The 17,891-nt window shown below is 39.1% G+C and overlaps 1 pseudogene; it reads left to right on the top strand.

Moving 5' to 3' along the window:
- Window positions 1-16,047, top strand: part of LOC143172228 (dimethylglycine dehydrogenase, mitochondrial-like) — a 62,257-nt pseudogene extending 46,210 nt beyond the window's left edge.
- Window positions 16,048-17,891: the final 1,844 nt, after the last annotated feature.

Raw genomic sequence — 17,891 nt, 5'->3', positions numbered from 1 at the left:
GCCCTTTGGCCAGTTTGGGTCAGCTGTCTCGGTTGTGTCCCCTCCCAGCTTCTTGTGCACCTCCAACCTCCTCGCTGGCAGGGCAGTATGAGAAGCTGAAAAGTCCTTGACTTAGTGTAAGCACTGCTCAGCAACAACTAAAACATTAGTTATCTGTTGTTATCTTTTAGTAACATTTGCAGAACTTATAGTTACAGAAGTGGTTTGCCTAGTCCTAGTTCACATTATTGTGCTGCCAGACTTTGAAGCCTGTTTTCCTTCATTGGCATCAATGGGAGCAGAATCGAAGTTCCATATAGGAATAACCGAAGAACAGTGTATATGTTTAAGTTTCTTAAAACAACTTATTTCAGAAATTTGATTAATCTCTAAATGTTTAGACACAGGTCGCAATTATATTGCTGTCATTGGATTACTTTGTCTGCTTTTCAGGGACTTTTGACTCTTCTACGCTTCTGGGTCACTGCAGTGTTTCTACCAGTGTTGTAATTTTTTGTGTGCATTAGCAAATCCTTATCTCATAGTCACCTAGCAGGGACATCGTGACAGAGGACTTAGTGCTTTTAGCTTAGAGGAATTTTATTATCTAAAATTATCAGCTTGCTAGGCATTTTAATGTGCAAATAAGTTAAGTATAGTTAGCAGAGCTTGTAGCACTGTTTATTATTAAGGTTGCTCAATACTTCCCATTTAAGACTGTTTTATTTACTTATAGCTTTGAAAATGTTAACAAGAGTAGGCTAGAATTTTATTCAGAAAAGTTTAAGTCAAAGCAGTGTAACCGTTCCAAAGAACGAGATTATTGGAAGGTATGTTGTTTTGCTGTGTTAAGTTTTTTGGGGTGAAGTCTGTCTTTTGAAAAGCTCTAATCTCCCCATTTTCTGAGAATGAACTTCACACTTGGCAGAAGTGACCTTTCTCCTAAAGACATGCCTTTCTGCCATTCTTCACAAAATCTATCCATGAATCATAGAATCATAGAATCATTGAGGTTGGAAAAGACCTCTAAGATCATCGAGTCCAACCGTCAACCCAACACCACCATGCCCACTAAACCATGTCCCTAAGCGCCTCATCTACACGTCTTTTAAATACCTCCAGGGATGGGGACTCCACCACTTCCCTGGGCAGCCTGTTCCAATGTTTCACCACTCTTTCAGTAAAGAAATTTTTCCTTACATCCAATCTAAACCTCCCCAGCCGCAACTTGAGGCCATTTCCTCTTGTCCTATCACTTGTTACTTCGGAGAAAAGACCAACACCCACCTCGCTACAACCTCCTTTCAGGTAGTTGTAGAGAGCGATGAGGTCTCCCCTCAGCCTCCTTTTCTCCAGGCTAAACAGTCCCAGTTCCCTCAGCCGCTCCTCAGACTTGTTCTCCAGACCCCTCACCAGCCTCGTTGCCCTTCTCTGGACACGCTCCAGCACCTCAATGTCCTTCTTGTAGTGAGGGGCCCAAAACTGAACACAGTATTCGAGGTGCGGCCTCACCAGTGCCGAGTACAGGGGCACGATCACTTCCCTACTCCTGCTGGCCACACTATTTCTGATACAGGCCAGGATGCCATTGGCCTTCTTGGCCGCCTGGGCACACTGCCGGCTCATGTTCAGCCGGCTGTCGACCAACAAGCCCATTCACAAGCCTTTATAAATGTTACAGCTCATAAACACTTGACAGAGACTCACTAAATCTTGCACTAGAAGTCCTGAATTGTATCTACAGTAGTATTCCACAGCCAGAAACTGAACAGGAGTTTTTCTGTAGAAATGGGGTAGAAAAATGGCTAAGCCTGGGACAAAGACACTAGAAAAGGGACCATGGTGTGCAGGGACTCGGATTTCCTAGGAAAAAGGAGTGGAATGAGAAACTTCAGGAGTTGAAAATCAGTGAGAAGCAAGGACTCATAAACAAGTAAGACACAAAAATAGGACAGGAACAATGGGGAACATAGCACAGAGCAAACCAAGTTTGGCAGGGATTGGAAAGATTGTGTTCATTAAGGAAATTTTCTCTAAATCCTTATATGAAGACTGAGATCCCTAAGCTGTACCACTCTACAGCTACTTGTAACATCCCATCCCTGCAAAGCATGTGTTTCATTCCTGTGTAGCAGAACTTCAGTGGATATATTAATACAATCAGCTCTCCATTATCTGAGGTGATGAGGGATTTGGGCACCCTGCGTAATTTAAAATCTCTGATAATGTAGGCCCAGCTAGGAGTACCGTACAGAATCAACTGATTGCACAGAGTCAGAGCTGCAAAGCTCTGCAGAATGCAGAGACCAGTCAGCCCAGGTGCAGTGCTGTATTCTGCAGAGCAACTCCACATCACAGGGCTGCCTCCCGGGCTGTCTTGCCCCCGGGTTAACCTGCCACCAGCTCAGCAGCCTTCATCTGAAGCTAAAAAGCTTCATTGTATTTGGTCTGTCGCCACCCACAGTCATGCAATGGTCTCTGTGCTGCGTTCCCCTGTGCTTTTTGCTGCAGTGAATAGTGCAGGGAGACTTAAGCTGGCTAAAACTTCTGGAGCTGTTCCTGAAGGCATCATAGCCATGCTTGCAAAACGTATGAATAACTTAAAGTTGCCTAATTAAATTAACACCAGCGGCTAGCTCTTCTGTAGTACTTAGAGTGGCAGTTTACAAGCACTCATCCGTACCACATCGACTGCAGTGATACAAGCTTGTGCTGAGAATCTGAAAATTTCTGCTGAACAGCCTAAAGGAGCATGTTTGGCAGAATTACTTCATGTACTCAACTGTGTGATATTTCTGTTTTATTTTTTAAAAAAATTACAGATAAAAAAACACTACATCAAAGTAAATTCATGAAGATTATGAAGTCAGGCATTCTACAGTTAGGAAGTGCCAGAACTAAGTTGTCTATGTAATCTGAATTCATTCTTCTTATGCATATGCATTAGAATTAAATGATTACATCCTTCTTTTTTTTTCCCCATAAGATCTTTGCCTATTTAACTGATGGCATAGAATTCAGAATGCAAAGTTGATGAGCAGCAATTCAAGTTTGTCTTAGCTTCACTATTCAGTATCAGTGTCTGTGATTTAATTGCTGCATGCTAATCTAAACTTGGTTTTGGACAGACTTACTATTTCTTCAAGGATTTTTCTGTTGTGCTCATTGGAGCATTTCACAAATAACTAAGAATTTATTTTCACATCTTCCCTAGACAGAAGGATATTTTGGCACTTTTTTTTAAACATGGCAAACTAATTCAGAGAGGTATTAAAATCAAAAGTTCTTCGGTATTAATAATTATTTGTCATTAACCATTGGAGTGTCAAATCTGAGATGCCTGTAATTTAGCATTACATAGTACTGTTTGGTTGTATGTGGACTGAGTGGTGACATACACATATTGCAGCACAACAAAGTTCCTTGTCTCCCAGTTGTCCAGTTCAGGTACCTCACGGGAGCACATTTCACACATAGCCTTTTCCCTATGAATGTCAAGATGTCAGGCATTTTGAAAGTTCGAATTATGTACAAAATGTTTAAGTAAGGAAATCTTAAATCTATCATTTCATAACTTTTGAGTACCTACTTTTGCTGTCTGGTGTGGTTCCTTTTAATGCAGGTTTCTAACAAGAGATCTGCTCTACAGTCTGATCCTTCACACACTTATTAGGTAGAAACAGGACAGGCTTTTGCTACAGACTGGTAGCAGAAAATTCCTACATGTGTATTTCGTTAGTATAAACTTTCTAGAACCAGTTCTCTTTGTAGTTGTAGTGGAGAACGGAGAAGGTAAATCAGATGAGAAAAGGTAGCACTCAATTCCGGCACCACTGCAAACAAGTCTCCTAGTTTTATTCCCAATTCCTCTACATTCCCTGATTTTCTGTGGAGCAATATAAAAAGTACTGCTGGTCTTTCAACTTCTTTAAAACTGTCTCGGTAGCATTGTCTCCTGACTTTTGCTGCTGTTGCTCTTGTCACTGTAATGTAAATATTCACTGTAGCTGCCAGAATGTCTCAGTCTGGTTTTCAAATCTGGGTCTGGTTTAATCACATCTGATTGAAAAAGGAGATATTCTATGACTAGAAAGGGTATTTAATGGATATCAGAAGTTTGAGAACTTTCTTTAGTATTAATTGTTGAGGAGTTCTAATGTCCCTGAAAAAGATTATTAAATTCTGAACTTTAGAGAAAAAAGAGCTTGCTGTAATCTCAAGCACTGCAACTGCTGTACATTAGCAATGGAGTTTTGCTGCTGACATTGGGGCAGTAGAAATATCTGTCAATAAAGCATGTAATCTTGGAAAACAAGACAAAACAGAACAAAACAAAACAAAAAAAAAAGAGGGAAAAATTTAAAATACTTTAGGGGGTGTATTAGTAGTATATGCTAGTACTGATTTTTAAAAACAAAACAAAAAAAGACTTGGCACTGCAGGACTTTTTCCTGTTTTTAAGGTATGGCATTATACATGCTGGTGGCATAGAAAAGTACCTCAGTGACTGGATCTTTGAGGGGGAACCTCCATTTGACCTGATAGAATTAGATCCCAATCGCTATGGAAAGTAGACCACCACGGAATACACAGAAGCCAAAGCAAGAGAATCTTATGGTTTTAATAACATTGGTAAGAAGGTATTTTTTTTAAATGCACTTGTATCCTGAAAATGAATTCCAACAAAGCCTGCCTCTAGATTTCTCTGTTTATATATATGTGTATTATATATATTCTATCTTGGTGATGTACAGTATTTAGTATGCCATGGGTTTTGGTTGGTTTTTTTTCCCCCCTAGGTGGTTACCCTAAAGAAGAAAGATTTGCTGGGAGACCAACAGAGAGAACCAGCGGGCTGTATGGTTTGCTGAAGTCAAAATGTTCAGTGGGCTTTCATGCAGGATGGGAGCAACCTCATTGGTTCTACAAACCTGGAGATGAGACTGGATACAAGTAAATGAAAGATTACCTTTTTATTTTGCCTGATAAATTGTCATGACAGCAAGTGCCAGCTGAGTTAAACTTAATGAGAAGCATACTTTTATCATTCATTTCAGCTAAAAGGTATCTATTAAGTAGATCTTCCATTACTGTTTTTTCCATATTTTAGAATCCATTTCATTCTGATAATGCAGACATTCCAAAACACACATCGAGGTGTTCTGTAACTCTTCTAGATATGGGGTATCAGGGAGCAGCCTAGTTCAAGGAAGAGAACAATTTGTTCATCATAAATCTGTATTTTTCTCCCTTTCTTCTTATTTGATCAGCAGCACAGGATAATGTTTTAATGAAAAAGCTCATTCCTCTCTGTATAATTCTCAGAAAAGGAGAAGCCTAATCCTCCTTTCTTTTTTTCTGTGCCTGCCTACCTAGTTACTTGCTTGCATCAGGGAACATCCAGCAAATAAATGTTTTCCACAGGGATACTGGAGTCTGTCATGGTTTAACCTCAGTCGGCAACTGAGCACCACACAGCCACTCGCTCACTCCTCCCCACCGGCCGGTGGGATGGGGGAGAGAATTGGAAGAGCACGAGTGAGAAAAAACTCGTGGGTTGAGATAAAAACAGTTTAATAATTGAAATAAAATAATAATAATAATGTAATAATAATACACAAAGCAAGTGATGCACAGTACAATTGCTCACCACCCACCGACTGATGCCCAGCCAGTCCCCGAGCAGTGGCGCCCCCCGGCCAGCTTTCCCCAGTTTATGTACTGAGCATGATGTCACATGGTATGGAATGTTTCTTTGGCCAGTTTGGCTGTGCCCCCTCCCAGCTTGTTGTGCACCTCCAGCCTTCTCAGTCGGTAGAGCATGGGAAGCTGAAAAGTCCTTGGCTAGTGTAAGCATTACCTAGCAACAACTAAAACATCGGTGTGTTATCAACTTTGTTCTCCTCCTAAATCCAAAACACAGCATTGTACCAGCTACTAGGAAGGAAATTAACTCTATCCCTGCCGAAACCAGGACAGAGTCCCAATCTAAATGAGGCTCATAAAGGAATAGACACACTCTGCTGTTCAGAAATAAAGCCTTTGACACCTTAAACTCAAATAAATGATTCAGTAACAAAGTATGCTGTAAATTTACATGACAGACTACTACTTCTTCTAACATTTGAACAGTTCACAGTTTATTGTACAAAATGGTTGATAAAATATCAACTCATATCTTTCTCTGTTGTTAAAGGATTTTAATAATGTTAGACCAAGGAAAATATTGGGTAAGCTACCTACAATTAGGAAAGTCACTCTCTCGAAAGATTATTAAACTGAAGAAATTGAAGACTACATTTTGCTGAAAAGAGCACAAAATGGCCAAATTGTGTTTTATGTGTGTAAATGCTGTTTCAGACCCAGTTTTCAGCACACAAATTGGTTTGACCCTGTGGGTCATGAGTATAAGCAGGTTATGGAAAAAGTCGGTGTGATTGACCTGTCACTATTTGGCAAATTTAAAGTAAAAGGCACAGATTCTGTTAAGCTGCTGGATCAACTATGTTGCAAACATATGTGCAAATGTTGTTCCAAAGGCAAATGGGACAGTGATAACTGTTTTAATGTAGGATTTAGATAAACAAGATCTGATTCAGAAATGGAAAATAAGGCATAATATTATCATCATATCTTTCAGATATCAAACACAGATCTTTTGGAGAAATTCCTGTGTCAGGAGATATAACTTCACTCAATTAAGAGCACAAACAGTGGAGTTTATACTAGAGTAGCCCCAAGTAGAAGTACCTTTTGGCACAAATCATTGAATCTTAGAATGGTTGAGGTTGGAAGGGACCTCTGGAGGTCCTCTTGTCCAGCCCCCTGCTCAAGCAGGTCACCTAGAGCTTGTTGCCCAGGACTATGTCCAGGTGGCTTTTGAATATCTCCAGGGATGGAGAGTCCACAGCCTCTTTGGGCAACCTGTTCCAGTGCTCAGTCACCCTCACAGTAAAAAAAAAGTGTTTCCTGATGTTCAGACAGAACCTCCTGTTTTTCAAATCTTTGTCTAAAGAAGGCCAAGTGAATCTCACCTGGAATTCTTTTATAGTAGTACTGGAATAGCTTGGTAGCTGCCTGCCTAAAACTGCGCTGTGCTGTAGCAGCTTCAGACAGCTTCAGGCAGCAGAGGAGAGCAGAGGAATGGCCTGACTGTAGCTGGATGTTGTATTCTTCCTGGATGCCCAAGGGGGAACAGTTTTGTGTTTGGGGTTTTTTTGTTTGTGGTTTTTTTTTTTAAATATGACCTATGCTTATTTTCCATCCCTCTCAAACTGACTGTTTTACAGCTGGCTGCCTGGAGCAGGCAGGGTTGCAAATATTCAGCCTTCAACTCACACCTGTCCTTTCTCCACAAGTGTGGCTGCTCACAGATCCTCAGAATATGATCCTGTTCTCAAAAATGGCACACTGTGACAAACTACCCCAGGCTTCTTATTCTTGGTCCTCAGTTCACGGTAGTGCTCCATGAGTCCCTTTATCATCCTGCTTCGTTAACCACTCTCATCTAGTGTCTTTAACTTCAGAGATACACCTCCAGCAAGCAGATTGTTCCTTTCTGAAGTGCTACAGCCATGGGGTTTGCTCATTTCAGCACTGAATTTCACTAAGTTTTTGCTGTAGGTGATGGTTTTAGCTGCTTCAGACACCAGAGAGAGGAAGCATAGGAAAACAGTAAGTACACTGAGACTATAGTCACAAAGGTAGATAACTTCTCAGAGGTCAGAGCCAACTGAATGGGAAGGCTGTACGCAAGAATGGTGTCCTATAGGTTTAGGAGAAAGAAGAACCTGAATTGCCATGTAGTCATATTTTTTACTGTATTAATTTTGTGATAGCAATATAGATTGTTTGTCTTCTCTCTAGCCTGGGGTAGAGGTGGGGTAACTGTGTCATCAGCTGGCATGGATAACACTTGCTGAATATATTTATGTGGTGGTGGGAAAGCAAGATTAAACAGGAAACTATGAGAACAAAGTGAGTGCTTTCTATGGAGTTTAATCAGTGTTGCTAAGGGGAAAAAGAAAGATAGACAGCAAAATAGAATGAACAGTTTATGAGTCCACTTAAAAATCCAACATTCAACAACAGTTGATTATTTAAATTGCCTGATTTTTGGTGTGACTAGCATCAGATCCTGAAGATTCAGCTATGTGCCTGTAATATGCCAGTAACTATATTAATGTAATATGACCTTGCAAAAGAATGTTAATATCTGCAATATTTTTCCTTTTTCCATTCATTGTCTGGAATATGGGCACTGACTGGGTGATTGACAAGGTTCTTATGAAAGCAGAATGAAATGAGAGAGATTAAATTCTGCCTCTGGAACCAGACCAGCACAACAGCTATGGCACATTCATATTTCTGTTTGTATGGATGATATCTGTATGAACATGCATACATGTTATGGCCACAGCTAAGTAACTGTTATTTGAAATTTTGCCTCTAGAGACCACATTTATACACAGAACCTGATTCAAATGTACAGAGATGTAGATTCATAGTCAGCAACTACATAAAATATAAAAGCATGCATAAATCAGGGCCACAAAAGCATAAGCCAGCTCAGTATTTCTTTCCTTAAAGTAAGGGGCAAAGTATATGATATCCTTTAGGGATTTGAAAGCCTTATTCACATGATTGAAAAAGAATATTTATGTCAGTAACACACGTAGAATTTTTTATTCTGATGATCAGAAAACAAACTAAAATTGATTGAATTTGCATAGAAAATGCATTCTTAAATCAAATGAACACCTTGTCTAATACACAATTGAAAATATTTATAAAGGTCTCAATTTATCTCATTTCAAAAATTTCTTTTTTTTCTATGAAGAAAAATGTGAAAATTCAACTGTAAAGCTTAAGCTTGGCCAATTGTGTATCTGTCCTCTCCTATTATGGCATAACAGAACAAACAAAAAAGTTGTTCTTTCAAGTAAAGACATATTTCCATATATTTCTTAATGTTTAAGAATTCAAAGGTTATATTTTGCATCCTTAATAATTGCAAATTTTACTCTGTAGGTGGGTTCCACAAATATAAGCCATCTGTTAACACCAAGAGGAAAAGTTCATGCTGAGCTAACGGTCTCTCAACTGTATCCAGGAGAATTTATGCTTATAACTGGCTCGGGGTCAGAACTCCATGATCTGAGGTTAGTTTATTTTTGATACAGTAAGTACATAGTGCTATACAGTCACATTAATATAGAAACCTTTTTACTAAGTGCCAAATTCTTAATTATTACTCAACAAACCTTTTACTAGCTTCAAGAGAATTCTACTTATTTATTGATCTCAGTTTCTTAGAAACTTGGTTGAATTGAATCCTGAAGTATAAGCAGTTGCTTATTGGATTATTGTTGATGTAAAAAGATGGAGAATTTACTGATAGTTATGTAATATAGTTTAATGTAGGTAGTTCTTGTTTTGTTGTTGAACCTGTTTGTGTTTGGCATTGTATGATGGAACACAGCACAGTTGTTCCTTTCTAGTTTTTTCTCTTACCCAAAAAAAGAAAATTGGCTTTAAACATGGATGACCGCAGAGGCACTGACCTGGCCAATACAGATGGGTAGTGCAGTCTTCCTGATGCTGTGATAATGTCTTCTGCTTTGGGCTCTGGGGTCACAAAGTGAAACAAAGGAAAGAAATGCGGTAGAAGCAGTCACAGGATGACTTCATTAAAATGCTTTTCATAGATGTGTATTGGAAGTGACATTTCTAGTGCTATTAGTGGTGTACATACATACTAAAAAAAAGAATTTTTCTTACTGGAGATTGCTGACAAATCATTTCTTCAAAATCAATCAACACATAAAAGACTGAAATTTGCTACCCCAACATACGATGAATAATGTACTGTTTCATAACAGTCCCATGGGAATCAGTAGGACCATTGGCATATTCAGGAACCAAATGGCAGAACCAGGCCTAATGTATTTACCTCTATGGAATTTCTACAGTCTTGTTTGGTACTCCCCTGTGCCTGAGATCTTTTAACACTGCTTAACAAAATAGTACTTTATAAGATTTTTTAAATATACCCCTTTCATTTATTTTGTGAGCTTCCTGAAAGACAGTACCCAGCTGATGTTTTTTATTAAATCAAAACTCGAAGCTGAACTTTCTGCCAACACTTTAAATACTGTATTCAGGAAGGAACAAGGCTGGTTGTTCATTTCTGTTGACACAGGAATTTATTTTGAGATTTCTTATGTTCATTGTGTTTACTGCTTATTCTTTTTGTATGACTTTTAATTGACACATTCTGGATCCAAAGGCAAATCTGTGTTCAGTCCTATGACATCACTTCTTACTCTTATCTTCAAAATACTGTTCCACCCATTTAAATTTTCTCCTTTCCTTGCTGTATCCCAGATACCTGTGTTCCTATGCCAGTATCTCACCAGAAAACACTGTTTAACATCAATGATGTATTTGACTATCTAATGTAGCACATACTTCCATTGGTTTTGAGAAGGTGTGGGACTGGGAGCTGCTGGGAAGATGAACACTAACAAAATTTTTTTTCTTTTTAATCTTTATCTAAATCAGTTATTTTTCATTAAAAAAATTAACATCACTGTTGTGTTTTACATGCAGATGATAGAAGAGGAGGTAACGAAAGGTGGATATAAAATTGAAAACATGACAGATGAGATGGGAGTACTTGGTGTAGCAGGTCCATATGCATGACAGGTCCTCCAGAAGTTGACAACTGAGGATCTGAGTGATGGTTTATTTAAGTTTCTTCTGATATTGCTGTTACTGCCATTAGGATATCATACACAGGTAAGCAGTAGAGAAAAGAGACTCTTAAGGAAAGAGGCAATAAATAAAATAAGAAGTGTAACTGAAATTATGTTGAAAAATAAATCTCATCATGTATTCATAAGCAATGGGATAATCACATTTTATATATAAATGTGCGAGGAAATGCAGCACATCACTGATTTTCAAATGTGATCTAGTCAGGGTCTGTGCTAAGTTTTCCAAGACCTTTTTCTTTAGAATACCCTATAATGTAAATATTTATTTTACAGAACAAAAGGCCAGTTCTGATAACCTCTGTGGTATTTGCTGCAAAATCAATGTCAAGAATTTTTTTTGGATTACCATATATTAGTGTTTGTCAAGTGCCTTGAAAATGTAATGCTGTAGTGCTGAGTATTTGTTTTTCTCAGTTACTTTTTATTTCTTTTTATGTCTATCTCTACTGCAGTGGACTGAATTCAGAGCATTCTGAAGCAGCTGAAGTCCTTATAATTTATATTCTCTTTCCATCATACTAAATATGATACAATATACTCACTTTATGCTTATTTAAACTGTTACATTTGCTGTTCACTTGCCAAGTCATCATCTGTTTATAATGCCCTTAAGCTTAATCTCTTATTGTGACTTCATTACATGACCTTTTCTTATCAGTTATTCTGACTTTCCCCCCCCAGATTTCAGTTAACAGTTTAAATTAGAATGATAGTACCACTCCTTAAGATCTAGGGCATAAATCCGCTGGTGGTTCTTGCAGGGAATTAGACTTGCTATATGATAGCAGAATTGACCCTAGAACATGCATTAACACTTACAGCATTGATCCCCACTTTTTACCAATGATAGGACTGTATTTATTAGGATTGTTTCATTGTTGAGTTGATGAAACTGTTAATCTTGTTTGTATAACAGGTGAATTGGGCTGGGAGCTCTATCATAGAAAAGAAGGTTCTGTAACTCTTTACAATGCAATCGTGGAAGCTGGCCAAAAAGAGGGAATTGACAACTTTGGAACATATGCTCTGAATGCTTTAAGGCTGAAAAAGGGTTTCCAAGCCTGGGGGGCAGAGGTCAGGAAATATAACTTTATTATTCTTTCTGTTTATTTTCCTTATTTCATTATGCTTATACTGCTTTTAGTCAGAGCTAACACAGATAGTATTTGTTCCAGTTTCTCAATTTAGCATGAAAAAAAAAAATTTACCTTGGGCAGGAAAAGCTGCTATAATTCTGAAGTGTCTTCTCTAAATAAACTAACTAGTATACTGCATTGCACTGCTGGCAAAGAGACACTTATTTTGATTCACTGATGTTTTTCCCTCTTGTGTATAACAAAATTATGAGGATTCTGCTGAGCTCTAGTGTTTTGAAATCAAAGGTTTGGCTGATAGATTCTGAAAATGTTTTATTTCTGTAATAACTATGTCATGAGAGGCCAATTATTCTTGCTTCATAATGTATTTGGAACTTTTTCATTTCCCATTAGCTTGTTTCTGCCAAATTTGCTCACTAACAATAAAGAACTATTCAGGGGGCCTAGAGAATTTGGGGAAAATCAGTATAATTTCTGCTTACCTGAAATTTTTCCTAATTCCTTTGGAAAAGAAAGAACTCAGGAAGGTGAAATGGTGGGCATTTAGGGGTCCTTTTCATTTGCCCACTGATAATTATTTTCATTCTTGCTTCGAATGCTGCCTAACAAACCATTCCCCCTACACCTAATGGGAAGATGATAAATAAAATTGGCTTTGTATTTTATTTTCCTGTCCTGGTTTCGGCAGGGATAGAGTTAATTTCCTTCCTAGGAAATCCTTAATGGATTCTTAATCCTTCCTAGGAAATTCTTAATCCTTCCTAGGAAGTCCCTTAATGCAACATACAGATGGGCTCGTGATCGAGGGGTGGACTTGACCATGGACACTATTGCACAGGTTATCCATGAATGCGAAACATGCGCTGCAATCAAGCAAGCCAAGCAGTTAAAGCCCCTCTGGTATGGAGGACGATGGTTGAAATATAAATATGGGGAGGCCTGGCAGATCGATTATATCACACTCCCACAAACCCGCCAAGGCAAGCGCCACGTGCTTACAATGGTGGAGGCAACCACCGGATGGCTGGAAACATATCCCGTGCCCCATGCCACCACCCGGAACACTATCCTGGGCCTTGAAAAGCAATTCCTATGGCGACATGGCACCCCAGAAAGAATTGAGTCAGACAACGGGACTCATTTCCGAAACAACCTCATAGACACCTGGGCCAAAGAGCATGGCATTGAGTGGGTGTATCACATCCCCTATCATGCACCAGCCTCTGGTAAAATGGAACGATACAATGGACTGTTAAAGACTACGCTGAGAGCAATGGGTGGCGGGACATTCAAACATTGGGATACGCATTTAGCAAAGGCCACCTGGTTAGTCAACACTCGGGGATCTGCCAATCGAGCTGGCCCTGCCCAGTCAGAACTTTTACGTACTGTAGATGGGAATAAAGTCCCTGTAGTGCACATAAAAAATATGCTGGGGAAGACAGTCTGGGTTATTCCTGCCTCGGGCAAAGGCAAACCCATCCGTGGGATTGCTTTTGCTCAAGGACCTGGGTGCACTTGGTGGGTGATGCGGAAGGATGGGGAAGTCCGATGTGTACCTCAAGGGGATTTGATTCTGGGTGAGAATAGCCAATGATCTGAATTATGTGATGTTAACTGCTACATAATATTATATGCCATACTAATGATATTACAGTAAGAATCACCCAGGTTAATAAAGAATGAACTTTGATGAAACAGAGCAAAGCACAGTGATGATGGTACCAGAACTGACTTCAACATGAAACAATCCAACGCCACATACCATCTCCACCTTTCCTGCCCTGGAAGATTATTATGACAGATGGAGCCCAAAATCATGGACTAAATGAACTCACCGAACGTTTTAGAGTGATGGCCCATAGACTAAGGGAATGATATCTGTGTGTGTATATATATATTAAAAACCAGGAAAAGGGGTGGTGATTAATGCAAATGTATTGGAAAGTTTGGGACTTGGGCATGACGTAGATGGTATAGAATAAGGGGTGGATACTGTCCTGGTTTCGGCAGGGATAGAGTTAATTTCCTTCCTAGTAGCTGGTACAGTGCTGTGTTTTGGATTTAGGATGAGAACAAAGTTGATAACACACAGATGTTTTGGTTGTTGCTAGGCAATGCTTACAGTAGTCAAAGACTTGTCAGCTTCCCGTGCTCTACTGACTGAGAAGGCTGGAGGTGCACAAGAAGCTGGGAGGGGGCACAGCCAGGACAGCTGACCCAAACTGGCCAAAGAAACATTCCATACCATGTGACGTCATGCTCAGTACATAAACTGGGGAAAGCTGGCCGGGGTGGGGGCCGCTGCTCAGGGACTGGCTGGGCATCGGTCGGCGGGTGGTGAGCAATTCTACTGTGCATCACTTGCTTTGTGTATTATTATTATTATTGTTACATTATTATTATAATCGTTATTATCATGTTATTTCAATTATTAAACTGTTTTTATCTCAACCCACGACTTTTTCTCACTTGTGCTCTTCCAATTCTCTCCCCCATCCCACCGGGGGGCGGGGGGGGAGTGAGCGAGCGACTGTGTGGTCCTCAGTTGCCGACTGAGGTTAAACCACGACATTTCCTCTCCAGCTAAGGCATTTTGGTGTGTTGCAAGTAATGTGCATACCTCAGTTATTCAAGGTTCTGCAGGTTCCATTCTGCTTTGATGAAAAGTCTTGTTTCTTGCTGAAATGTGTGTTTACTTTGCATATTGAAACTTAGATGAATGATTTACATATCAACACTTTATATTAAGCATAATAGTAGATATTCTATTGAAATCACATATAGGAAGTGTCCTGGTTTCGGCTGGGATAGAGTTAATTTTCTTCCTAGTAGCTGGTACAGTGCTGTGTTTTGGATTTAGCATGAGAATAATGTTGATAACACACTGATGTTTTAGTTGTTGCTAAGTAGTGCTTACATTAGTCAAGGACTTTTCAGCTTCTCATGCCCTGCCAGCGAGAAGCTGGGAGGGGGCACAGCCAGGACAGCTGACCCAAACTGGCCAAAGGGATATTCCATACCATGTGTTGTCATGCTCAGCACATAAACTGGGGGAAAGCTGGCTGGGGGGGGCGCTGCTCGGGAACTGGCTGGGCATCGGTGGGTGGGTGGTGAGCAATTGCATTGTGCATCACTTGTTTTGTATATTCTTTTATTATTTTTTATTATTATTATTTATTATTATTATTATTTTCCCTTCCTTTTCTGTGCTATTAAACTGTCTTTATCTCAACCCACGGTTTTTACTTTTTTTCCCCGATTCTCTCCCCCATCCCGATGAGGGGGAGTGAGCAAATGGCTGTGTGGTGTTTAGCTGCCTGCCAGGTTAAACCACAACAGGAAGCTTATAGTGTATTCAAATGGAAGTTGCGCATATGCAGCATGGAAGATATTGACCCAGGAATAAATAGAAGGATGCATAGAATAAATAAAATAATAATTTAAAAAAAACCCCAAAACACAAAAGCTGTGATAGTCCATCATGTATGGATTTCATTTTTTTTTTTTTAACAGATGAACTGTGACACTAATCCCTTGGAAGCTGGACTGGAATGCTTTGTAAAACTAAAGAAGGTATGTCTTATTATTTACAAAGTGTTCTATTATGTACAAGGTTAATCCTTTAAGTGTTTGAAAAGAAAGATATCATTATCTGTAAAATAAAACAGGTATTAGAAAATGAACTGAGCAACCTTTTTCACTGTATATAAGAATAATTACTTTATTAAGTACTGATTTGTTTAAAAAAATCATATTTTTCCATGTTTCTTGCTAACAAAATTATACATTAGATCAGGAAGTTGCAAATACTCAATTTGATGTTGTCTACATCAAAAATAACTCTTTGTGATTTATTTTCCTAGAGAAATGAGTCATGCTTTTGCAAACATACAGTGTCTATATACAAGCTGAACAAGCCTGTTCATATTGTGAAAATGTTTTACCTGCTTATTCTTGTTAAAGGAGTTGTCTGTAGAATCATTTTCCTGGCTACCACTCTGGTACAGCAATTACTGAAAAAACCAATAGATTTTTCAGAAGAACTGCTGACTGACAACTTGGATATGTCAAATATAATATAAATAATATCTTGGTTAAGAAAAATAAATTACTTTTTCATAGAATTTCTGAAGAGGTCCTCTGCTCATAACTTGTTCTTGCCTGATTTGAAGTTCAGAGAATGGGACTAGTTGAATTTAAATGCGTAGTAAAAGTGAAAATATGTTATTCTATCTCCTTTTATCAGCATCCCCATTTTCTTATATTAATATTTTAGCAAATCAAACTCTGTTATAGTCTAATAGATACAGAAATTGCTTGTAATTCTCTTTTCCGGTCCAATGAAACCCAAACCAAGTGTCCAAACTCTGTCAAATAGAGGACCTTTCTGTGAAACCTAGCGAAATAATTTCCTGTGCAGCTCTAATGCCATCTGTTGCTACCAGTTAGCCCATCAACTCAAACAGCAATTGCCTGCACCATGGATGTGAAGTTTCTAACCTAAAAAATCAGGTCCTAGACATTTCAGGCTAGGTGCCCTAAATTAGGAGGTATTTCTGACTTAATATTTTCTCTCAGTTTTTCATCTGTAAAATAGAGAAAGTGCCAACATTTTTACATAAAGAAGAGCAAGAAGAAAAATTAGTGTTTGCGAAGCATTTGGTCTTTACAATGATATAATGTGATGCAGGGACAAATTCTGTTCTTATTTATATTCCCTTTATACCTGAAAGTGTAATAAATCAGATAATAAATGACCCTTGATATTTTTTGTCATGTCATGTGGAGGCACTGTGGAACTGATAAAAGGAATCCCAAACTTTAAGTTACAGCTCCAAATAAGCAACAAATCTTAATCTTTGGGTAGGCAAGAATTATGGAGGCATGTTAAACCTAAAATGATGCTTTTATCTACATGAGTTCGCCAGCAGTAACAGGAATGAGCCCAGGAAGATGCTTTTCCTCTCCAACTGTTGAACCTGTCTATATGTGTTGAAGTTCTTCAACCTATGCAGAATTGATAAAACATCCATTTTTGTCCCAATCTAACATCAGTGTGTGCTCTAGCGTGAAATACAAGTTCTAAACTTACTCCTGCCCAACTACAGAGCTCATCCACTGGAAGGCAAGGTGCTCCCAGGGATGTCAACGGCAGTTCCTACATGTAGTGGAGTTACAGCTGTCTCCATTGGGAAGTGTAATTTTGCCCTAATCAGAGAAAATGACACATGCAAGGGAAGTAGAGTCTTATGGAATAGGATAGTGTTTTATTTACTCATCAAGGACTTTCCCATCTTGAGGAGAGCATTAGCAGGATTATAGGGGAATGCAGTGAAAAATAATGTTACTGTTACTAGTTTTTCTTTCCAGTTCCATTTGATACATCTGTTTTGTTTTCTTTTTTTAAGTATAAGCAGGAAAGCAGCCATAAGCAGGGAAAGCTGTTGCTTGCCAAGATGCCCATGCAGAACATGCGAAGGCACTAATATGCATGAAGCACTCGATTCTTTATTGCTCCGCACACTTCTCTGCTTGGTTGAGATGCAGGGTTGGAACAGCTCTCTGGAGCAGATATTCACATTGTAGATGAATTGGCATGGAATGAATCTCCAGCATAGATGCAAGATGTCAGCCTAAAACATTTGCCAGTTTTGCTGAACTAATGTGAAAAAGGAATTAATCGATGTTTATTTATTGACTCAGAAGGGGGCAGTTGTGACTGTATGCTGACACTGCAGAGGTACCTGAGCTAACTCAGATATATTGGAAGCAGTCTAAACAGTGTAGCATGAAGCACCGTGTGAGATTATTTACTCTGCTTCTTGGCAGTTTGGGGTTGTGAGTCCCAGTTTCATGCCTCTGGTTTTGGTGTCCATTTGGCACGGCAGAGACCTCAGCATTCCTTAGAGGCCACCATGACTGAAGAGAAGCAAAAATCTTCCCCCCCCCGACCAAAAAAAGGGCAAATGGGACACAAACTATAAGCAACAAATACTGTTTGACGTCTTGGTCTGTAGGAAGTTTCTGACAGAGA

Source organism: Aptenodytes patagonicus, chromosome W, assembly GCF_965638725.1.
Source record: "Aptenodytes patagonicus chromosome W, bAptPat1.pri.cur, whole genome shotgun sequence".
In the NCBI taxonomy this organism is placed as follows: domain Eukaryota; kingdom Metazoa; phylum Chordata; class Aves; order Sphenisciformes; family Spheniscidae; genus Aptenodytes; species Aptenodytes patagonicus.
This window is presented reverse-complemented; position numbering and strand designations above follow the sequence as displayed.